This window comes from Anopheles merus, chromosome 3L, assembly GCF_017562075.2.
Source record: "Anopheles merus strain MAF chromosome 3L, AmerM5.1, whole genome shotgun sequence".
Taxonomy (NCBI): domain Eukaryota; kingdom Metazoa; phylum Arthropoda; class Insecta; order Diptera; family Culicidae; genus Anopheles; species Anopheles merus.
In genome coordinates, this window is record NC_054085.1 from 25,741,865 (window position 1) to 25,751,618 (window position 9,754).

A 9,754-nucleotide genomic window follows, 5' to 3' on the forward strand; every position below is an offset into this window, starting at 1 on the left:
GTACGGATTTGTTAGCTGTTTAAAGTGTGTCGGTGTGGTTTTGCACTGTTTTTTTTGCGTTTGTTCTTGTATTATTTATTTTAATTCACTTTAAATATATCACAGTATTTGCTGCTTATTCGTGTTCGTGGTGGATTTGGGATGATAGCAAAGTGGAAAGAAAAGGTTGAGCGATGATTTTTTTTTATTTAATTAAAACAACATCTTTACTGGAGAGTAGTTTTTGAGAGTAGTCTGATTGACAGCTAGTTAAAAAAAAAGGGACAAGATCATACACAAACACAAAACTCAATCGAAAAGGAAGAAAAACTGAAACTACTTTTATGTTTATTTTTTAAATATCTTTATTTTGCAACTGTTTTTATTTCATTTTTAGTTTGTTTGTTTGTATTTTGTTTTGTTTTGGTTCTCGTTGAGTGTGATCGCGTAAGTGGTGTGTAATTCCTTGCTCTGTGTCTTATGATTCATTACTTTAATATATCTTAACATGTTTGTGAGTGTGTGTGCTTGTATTGTTGTTTGTGTATTTGTGTGTGTGTGTGCCAGTGTTTAAATGTGTGTTCGTTTTTTTTTCGATTAATTTTCCTCGAATTTCTCACGCGTGAGTTTGTTTGTGTGTATAAGTTAGAATAATATTCCTTACGCGGGGTAACAATAAGGGTGTGTTTGGGTGTGTGTGTGTGTGTAAGTCCTTCACTCGCAGGGGAGGGAATATTACCCCGCACTCCATCGGGGCTTTTATCTTTTTATCAATGTTATTATTTTCTTAAAATATAAGTGTCTCATTCTGCTACAGAGTTTTACCTTAACCGTTCTTCCCCATTCCTCCCCAGACAGGGTTTGTGAGGGGGGCTTTATTTGTTTTTAGTAATTCAGGTTATGTTTCCCCTCCCCCCACCCCGCCCCTGGCTTTCCACTTCCACCTTCGTGTTCGCACGGCGGCGGTTCACGATATTGTTAGTTGTGTGTGTTTGTTGCATGCGCATTAGTGAATTGGTAGTAATAATAAAAATGTATCTCCTAGCTATCTAAAAATATGCTTGCCCCTTTTTTGTTTTCACACTTTACTCTTTCCCGCCTGGGTGCGCTTCCGTTTGCAGTGATTTCATTTTAATGATGGTATTTGCCAACGCCACTGTGCTTCCAACAGCGCATTGATTTTCTGGGGGACACTTGTGATTGATTTTTCGTTTCCGATCCGGAAGAGGGATTTTTATCTGTGTAGGAAGTATGAGGGTTTTAAGGATAAAATGGAGGAAAATAAAACAATACGTAAACGTTTTGAACAAACTAAAACGTAAAAAAAACTGAGTAGGAAGAAAAAACCTAGAAACAAAATAAATACTCATTTCACGTTTAAAACGTGCCAAAAGGTTCATCTCATTCGTTTTGTGCGCCTCTCGCCTTGTTTCGCTTGTGTTTCGATATATGTTTTTTTTTCTTCTGGTTGATGTTGTTCTACTTAATCTGCTTTGCCGAAAGATATGTCACACTCGAACGCGTAAGTGCTTTACTATCCAATGGTGGAGCGCCTTGTGCACACGTCGGTTAAATTTTGCTTAGACAAAGAACAAATACTAAATTATCACCATTAGTCCAGCTTCTCCACACCGTCGCTTGCTTTTCCCTCGGTCGCTCTGTTTCCCTTGCTTCCTGGTATTGTTTTCGATTTCTTGCGTTTTTTTAGTTCCGGAGCAATTTTCATAAAATTCTCCTTCAATCAGTCTTCAGACAAATCATATTTGATTCCAATTCGAAGTGCGCTTATTACTGGCCCATTTCTTTGTTTTGGTTTCTCACTCACCACTCAATCACTTTCATCGCTCGCACTTTTTTTTTTTGCACCGATGCACACATTGACGCACACGCTGCCCATTCCCGCACACCCGCACGCACACACACACATCATATTGCGTTGGTAGCTTTGGCTGGGAAATAATAAAACGCTGCCATGCCATGTGCAAACTAAAGCGAGAAAGAAGCGGACAAACCCTGCAAGCTGTGCAAGGGCGTGTTTGGGGCTGTAGCAATGATGTTGGGAGAATTTTGCACAATCGTTTCGGAACTCGGCGAACAAGCGCGCACTTTTTGATGTTTTTCTTCTTCTTCTTCTTCTTCATTGATGTTGCTTCTGCAAAGCAAGGCGCAAAGCGATTTGGTTTCTTTCAAAAGCAGAAAATGATTTAAACAGAACGAAAAAAGGACAGCAAAGGGGGAAAAAGTCGAACAGAAATGTAACGAAAACATGCTAGCAGAAAATAAGAAAAAGGAAATAAAGGCAGTTTAAACAAATTGAAACAAAAAGAGGAAAAAAGCTTTTATGGAGCAAAAAGATTAAAATAAAAAGAGCGTAAAGAGCAGATAAATTGATAAAAAAGAAAGTGTCCCACACCACCTGCAAGGAGGAAACAGCAACAAAAAAAAAAAAAACAAACAGAAGCATTGCTCTCTGCGATGCCTAAACGTGTGGATTTCGTTTTGTTTGTTTAAATTTTATTATTGAACTTACTTCTTTATTTCTTTCCTTCATTTTTCTTGCCACTCTTGCCATTATTTGCATAGGATCAGCATACGTTTGTCTCAACTCAACTTGTCCCTAACCTGTGCCACAGTGCCATTCACACTTTTCTGTGTTTAGTGCACTGTTTTACAATTTTGCGTAATAGAGAGAGAGAGCCAAAAAAACAACAATTTGGTTCACAAACTTTGAGTAGTGGTTCAGTGGTGGGTGCATCGTCATGCACGGGTTTTATTATTATTATTCCTTCCTACATGTTCGTTGAGAAGTAGTAGTTTGAATGTTTTCTGTAGTTGTCACAGCTTTATTCGTAACGCGAATAATTCACATAATAACGGAGGGATCAAACAAAAACAAAGGTAATAAAGTTCGCTACCTGGTACGAAGGATAGAGTAGTTTAACTTAACCTCCGGAATATGTAAAATCGAAAGATCTATAGAAACAATAACAAATCCTATCGAGAAAAGTGATAAAGAGACTTGCGAGAGAGAGAGGGAGAAAAAAAAAAACGGAAATAAAAATACAAAATACTTAACGACTACCAACTTTTTGTCATAGGAATACTTTTGATTTTTAACCACACAACTTGTAGTACGCACTTTGTGTGTTACGCTATGTACGAAAATCTTACTGGAAAGTAGAATTTATTGAGATTACTTAAACAAAAAAAAAACACAACACGACAAAGAACTCCAAATGGAAAAGAGAAAAAAAACAAAAACGATGAGAGCACAATTTCCAGAAGGATGAATACTATTCGGGAGGCTTTTGTTGTTGCGGGGATGTGTAAGAGATCACCATACCAGCAGGCGTTACAATCGTAACGCTTTCATACGCTTCTTATTCGATACGTTTTGCCACGCTTTACGCGATCGAATGCGACTTTGCACGATCGAATCGTTCGGGCCAACGAAACGATCGTTGCACTATTGAATTTTTTCCATTTATGCAAATTTGTTTGTGGTGTACTTTTTTTGTTTTTTTGTTGTATGTTGATGTTGTTGTTAAACATTCCTTACAAGTTAGATCAATAATAGGTCGCACTAATCGTAATCTAAATGTACAAGGTATATAGAACATATAAACTATACTTCTGTTGTTGTTTTCCTCTCCTCCACTCGGTTTCTACTCGCTCTCTCTCTTAGCTATCGTTGCTCCAATAGGACGTGAACTTTTATATCATTGTTAAAGTGGTAGTAGTTTATCCCTCCCTAATTTTCTCACCTTTCTGTGTGTGTGTGTGTGTGTGTGTTTTGTAGTTGTTGTTCTTGACAAGAGATTCTCGTTTGCCTTGCAGTACTGGGTAGTTTGTTATTAGTGTATTATTAGTTTGCGTTTGCATCTCTGCTAGATACTGTTGTTTTACCTTTTAAGTGTCTCTCTGTGTGTTTTCCTATCGCTTCTGTCACCATCGTCACAAGTATTTCACTAGCAAAAAAAAAACGCGTGATCAGTGGTTCAAATATCGTTTCGTTGTGTGCGTGTTCGTGTAAGGGGAACGTAGAGCGCATTGCTAATTTGAATTGTTGAGGCGTGTAAAACGGAAATGTTTTAAAAACGTGTTCAACCAGATTGTTACAAACTATCTTCTTCTTCTTCTTCTTCACTATCTTACTAACCCCACTGTTTTATCTTATTCGATGAAAACTGCAGTTTTTTTTTAAATGATTTAGTTTTTCAACTTCTACCTCTTTTCTAGTTTCTTCTTCTTCTTCTTCTTCTTCTTCTTATTTCTTCCTATACTTCGAATCGAATTATGGTGTATATTAAGTTTTCTATCGTTTTATTGTATGTTCTGGTTTCTTCTTCGTTTCTTCTCTCTCTCTTTTAATAATGCTTTCAGCAATACCTTTCACTCGTTGAAATTCCTTTATTTTGTTCTCTAAGTTGTAAAAGTTTTCATCTCTATTCACTGCTTTGTATCTACTGCCTCTTCGCGGGTTTCTGCACTAGACTCTCAACCGCTGTGGCTAGTTCTACCTTTATCTTCTAGTTAGCCAACACTTTTACATTGTTTGTATGTGTGTATGCGTGTGTGTGAGTGTGTGTGTGTAAGTTTCATTTAAATTGCCTAGTGTTAAGGGTGTGTAGAAGTAACGTGTAACGCGTGTTGAAGAAGGTTATTGATGTTCCGATGGTAGTAAGTACGAGTGTGTATGTGTGTGCTGTGTTGGAGGAGAGTTGTTGGTTTTGTATATGTTTAGGCATATATCAATATGATGTATAATGTCAAGTACATACCTTCCCCGCGTTTTACCACTTTAGTAATCTTCATTCACACACACATACACACACACACACACACACACACACACACACACACACACACACACACACACACATAAACAGAAACATACGCACTAAGGTATGTTTTCTTCGTTTATTCACTGGAATAGTTGAATTAGTACAAAAAGGGGGAGGGGGGGACTGTTTCTCTTCCTATCTTCTTGTTTTGTTTTGTTTTTTTTCTTCTCATTTGTTTGTTTGTTTTTAGAGTGTGTTTGCTATTCTTGTTTCGCGTTTTCTACGTTCGCCTTGCCAGGGAGCTTCTTCACTGATTATGAGTGTGTTATGCTTTGCCGTTTTGCTCGGGACTACCTATCCGCTACTTTCTCATTAATCACGTACACCAACTGTTTAGATCTTATGTGTTTGTTTGTTGTTTTGTTTTGTTCAATATTTCTTAATTTTTTTTTAGTTGGTTTTGTTGTTGTTGTTGTTGTTGTTGTGTTTCTTAGAAATAATATGTAAATATTTTTATCAACCATAAGATTATTTGTTATAAGTATTTTTTTTCTTTCCTCTCTTCCTCGTCCTCATGCTCACTTCATATACCCCACTTCCCCGCTTATTCACCATTCCCTTGTTTTTGTTTGTTTGTTTGTTTCGTCTTACTCTTCTCACTTTTCACGTGCTTCAACTACTATGGCTCCGACCAGTGCGGATAACTTTGCTTCCCGTTGCTAGGTAATGACTAACTCTGATTTCGAAGAATGATTTTTCTTGACTTTTTTGTTTTGTTTATTTATTTCCCACTCTACAAACACACACACACGCGCGCGCACGGAAACGCCCTTACTCTCACTTTCCCCTGAGAGCGCGGTTTTGCGTGTCGGTGCGTTTTGAACCCCACAAAAAAAATCCGCACCACTAGAAAACAGAACACATTCAATTCCAGTACTAAGAGATTTAAGATATTTCCCTTTCTGTACCCATTTGTTTAAACGCTACTTTCACCGTGCTACTTCTTGTGTTTGTTTTTTTTTCTTTCATTCTTTTTCGAAGGAATTGATGTAATGTATCTATAGGATGAAAGGGTCTGTCTGTGTGTTGTTTGCTTAGTGGTTTCGTCGTTTCTTCTTTTACGATTTTGATATTTTCATATAGGTTTGTTTTAAATATATATTTATATTTATATTATGCATTTAATAAAGAAGGGAGATGGGGGGGGGGAAGGGTGGAGAGTTCTTACTTTGAAATCGGGATGGTGGCGGCGAGGAGTGGAGGCGGCTGTAAAATGAAAACTGAACTAGAAATATCAAACACCAACTCACACACACACACACTCGCCACACACCCACTCTCACAGTTCACGTACAATTCACCTCCCCCCTGGGGTAATTAGCACACGGAACGTTTGACGTTCGTGATATGGGTGTGTTAAATTATAGCTATGCGAAAGGGAGGATCATGTTGCACGGCTTGGGGCCGGCGGGTCAAAAAACAAAAAAAAAACATAAAAAACAAATCAAACAAATTTATAAAACTAATACTACTTCCGACTGCAAAGCAATCGTCGCGCAATTGTAATGTACGCACATACACGCACGCACGCACACACAAACACACGAATGAATAAGGAACAGGATACATAAATGGTTCCCTTTCACAATGCGCTGGGGGCATCATCAGCACGGCACACGAGCAGAACAGTGCTGATTAAAACGCACGCTTACCGCCCCGAAAAAACAAAATCGCCCACCCAGGAAGGAACTAGTACAATTAATTAGTAACAAAAAGAAATAAACAAATACAAACTATATGTAGGTGAAATAAACAAACAAAATAACCCCCACACACACACACACGACACTACATCGTGCGTTATACTGCTAGACTGTGATTTTTCCCTTTCGTTTGCTTTTTTTTCTTCTTCTCCTCCTCCTCTCTATCTGACTTTTCCCCTGTGCACAGGATACGTGCAAATTTTCAAACAAAATAATACTCCTAGAGATTGATTTCGATTCGTTCCTTTTTTTGTTTTTTTTTGTTGTTTTGTTTTCTATGCTCGTTCGTTTGCTCTTGCATATCTCCATATCACAAGCACGGCACCCTCTCAACGACATGGGGGCGCGCAGGTGTGTGATGGAATGGGGGAGGCCGGTGTAAAACGAACGAACGTATGAGGATGAAAGTACGCCTGGCCTGGGTGGTCACGCGGAACGGTCGAATGATACACGGCGGGAGCAGGGTGGGGGCGAGCAGTGCGCGCGGCACTATCGCCAACGGAACGGGACACCCGAGTGGGGGGGGGGGGGGGGGGGGTGAACGAACTGATATTTCTGCTGCAATCTACCGGGTCCTCTCTACACTATTCGGAGCCCTCGAAACGGGATCTTCTTTAAAAACGGTTCCCATGGGTGGAAGCTGGGAAGTGAACCGCGCATCGCTTCCCGCTGCTAACGCTACTATTGTAACACACAGACACATACAAACTGCTCGAAAATGGTACGCAAAACTGCTCGACTACACTACGCGCGCGTTACTACTCTGAACGCGCGGGCATCTCTTTCGCTACTCTCCACACATTTCTCCTCCGGTTTGGATGGCATTTTAATCATTGATGAGGGTTTGCTGCTGTGTTGCATTCGATGATTGATGGGTGCGCTTGCCGCGGCTGCTTCGTTCTGTAGACGGCTGTGTTAGGCTCCGTAGGCAAGAGTTGATGACGCCAACACTACACACGCGCCCCCTACACCCTCTCGAGAGTGTCATCCGTCCGTCGTTTACGTCCGCAATTCGCAATGTTCGTTCGGGTTCTTTTCTCCCGCGCCAACTGCTGCTGCTGCTGCTCCTTCTCCCGTGGTTTCGGTCTCGGCTGGGTACACTCATAGATTCTCGGCTAGCTTCGCTGTGGCGGCCATCACGTTCGCCGGTGGCAGTACTATCGGTATGTGATAATATTTACACTGTTTCCGCTTACACATTCCCTTCGCATGATCACGACAGACCGCCACACGCTGATCACATACTTCTACTTTATCACCTGCCGTATTGGAAGGGTGCGGATCGCATGGCAAAGCAAAGGAAAGGGAGAGAGAGAAAAAGAAAACAAAATGACGGAAAATGGTGGTAAATTAGCGAGCGCTACGGCGCCAGTGCGCAGCGGTCGCTGACCGTGCCGATACTTACACTCCATTAGATGAACGAATCTACAGGTCGGACGCGTGCACATCGATCTATTAAAATCTTGGCACACCGGGAGGGTGTCCAGTAACTGTAACGGGCGGACAAGAGAGACAAACTTTCGATTAGGGTGATTTTAGGTTTGCACTGCAACAAGAAGGAATGACGGTTATGGAGCAGAGTGTGAATGTAGGATTCGATTATTGTTTATTTGTTTTTTTTTAATGCTATAACATAAAACTTAAAAGTAGGAAACTTAAAAAGAGAAACTTTCAACACTATGTATAATAAGAAGGAAACTTCAAACGGGTGTAGAGAAGAAAGAGGGTAGGATGAAGAAGGAAAGAACAGAACAAAAACAAACAAAACAATGGAATAAAGAAAGGATAGTGGGAAGTTGGATGAACTAGGAAAAAAAGAAAGAAAAAAAAACAACAACAAACAGAGAATCGAAAATGGAAGGAGTTTAGTAGTAAAAAAAAACAATAAACAAAACAGAAAAAAGGGAACAATTGCAAACAAGATGTAAATAGAAAACCATGTTCAGATGGTGTTTCCTTTTCAACTGTGTTGTTGCCGTGATAGAATGAAAACAAAAAAAAACATTGGTTATTGTTTGAGAACACAATACAACAAGATAAAAGAAGGGCAGAGAGAACAATAGAGTAAGAAAAAGAGAGACAGAGTTCGCGAGATAGAGGTAGAGAAAAAGAGAGAGAGAGAGAAAGAGAGGGCGAGGGAGAGAGAAAGACGAAGGTGTAAAAAAGAGAGAGAGCAAACTAAATATCGTAGAAGATAAAAGATACAAAAAAGGAGTAAATCATGGGAATAAAAAAAACAATGACAATACTGCTTGAAGAGCTTTGAGTGTGGGAGGTTTTAGTGGGACAGTAAGGAATAAATGGGATTCTCTTCATTCTGTTTGATCAAACTCAAACTAAAGTTAGCTTTTCGCTTCTTTCTTGTTGTACATGTTGCTATTTGTTTAAGGGAGGGTTGAGAAGAAAAATCAACACTATGCGCTTGAGCTGTTTCGTAAATGCTGCGTAGTTTTCTGCTTGTTTTCCAATAGCTTTCACATAGCTTTTGCTTGTTTGGTTTGGAATTCGATTTTTGTACGGAATGGGACTAGCTGAACTCCCCTGCAAAGTAGTGTGCTGTGGTCTCTGTTTTTTTGCAACGGAGGCTTCTAGGCTTCTCTTTTGACTTGTTTCGCGACAACAGAGTTCGCGCAAGTGTGTGTGTGTGTTTGTTTTCGGTACATATTGTATGGTTGCTTTGTTGCGTTCTTTATTGTCTTCAAAAAACAAAACAGAAGAAAAAAAAAACATGGAAAAGGGTGGTAGAGAAAGGTGCGTCTCACTGCGTCTGTGTCGGGCAGTCGATTTGAGGCCTTCAGGGTGTGTTAATCATATAAACGCGGAGGACATTTCGCGCTGCACTTAGTTCGGTTTGGTTAGGTCTCAAAATCATGTTACACATCGTGACGATTGTGGGGTAAAAGAAAGCGAGAAATAGAAGAAACAAGCAAAACTGTAAGTTCCACTGTAAAGCAGCACATTAGAAGAGAAGCGCAAAAAAAACCCACACAAAAAGGTTAAGCAAATGAAAAAGGGCAAAGAACGTAAAAACTGCCAAAGCAGCGAAAGCGCAAGTAGTGTGAACCCACAGTTTGGTGTTTGCAGTGTAGAGTGCATTTCCTTGTTTTTGGTAGGCAAGAGAGGCAAGGTACAGCTTCGATTGTTGAAAGCAAACGAGTAAGGGAGCGATCTATTTCATAAGAATACAGCTTAAACGACGCAAACAATATAATGAACACATCAAATGGA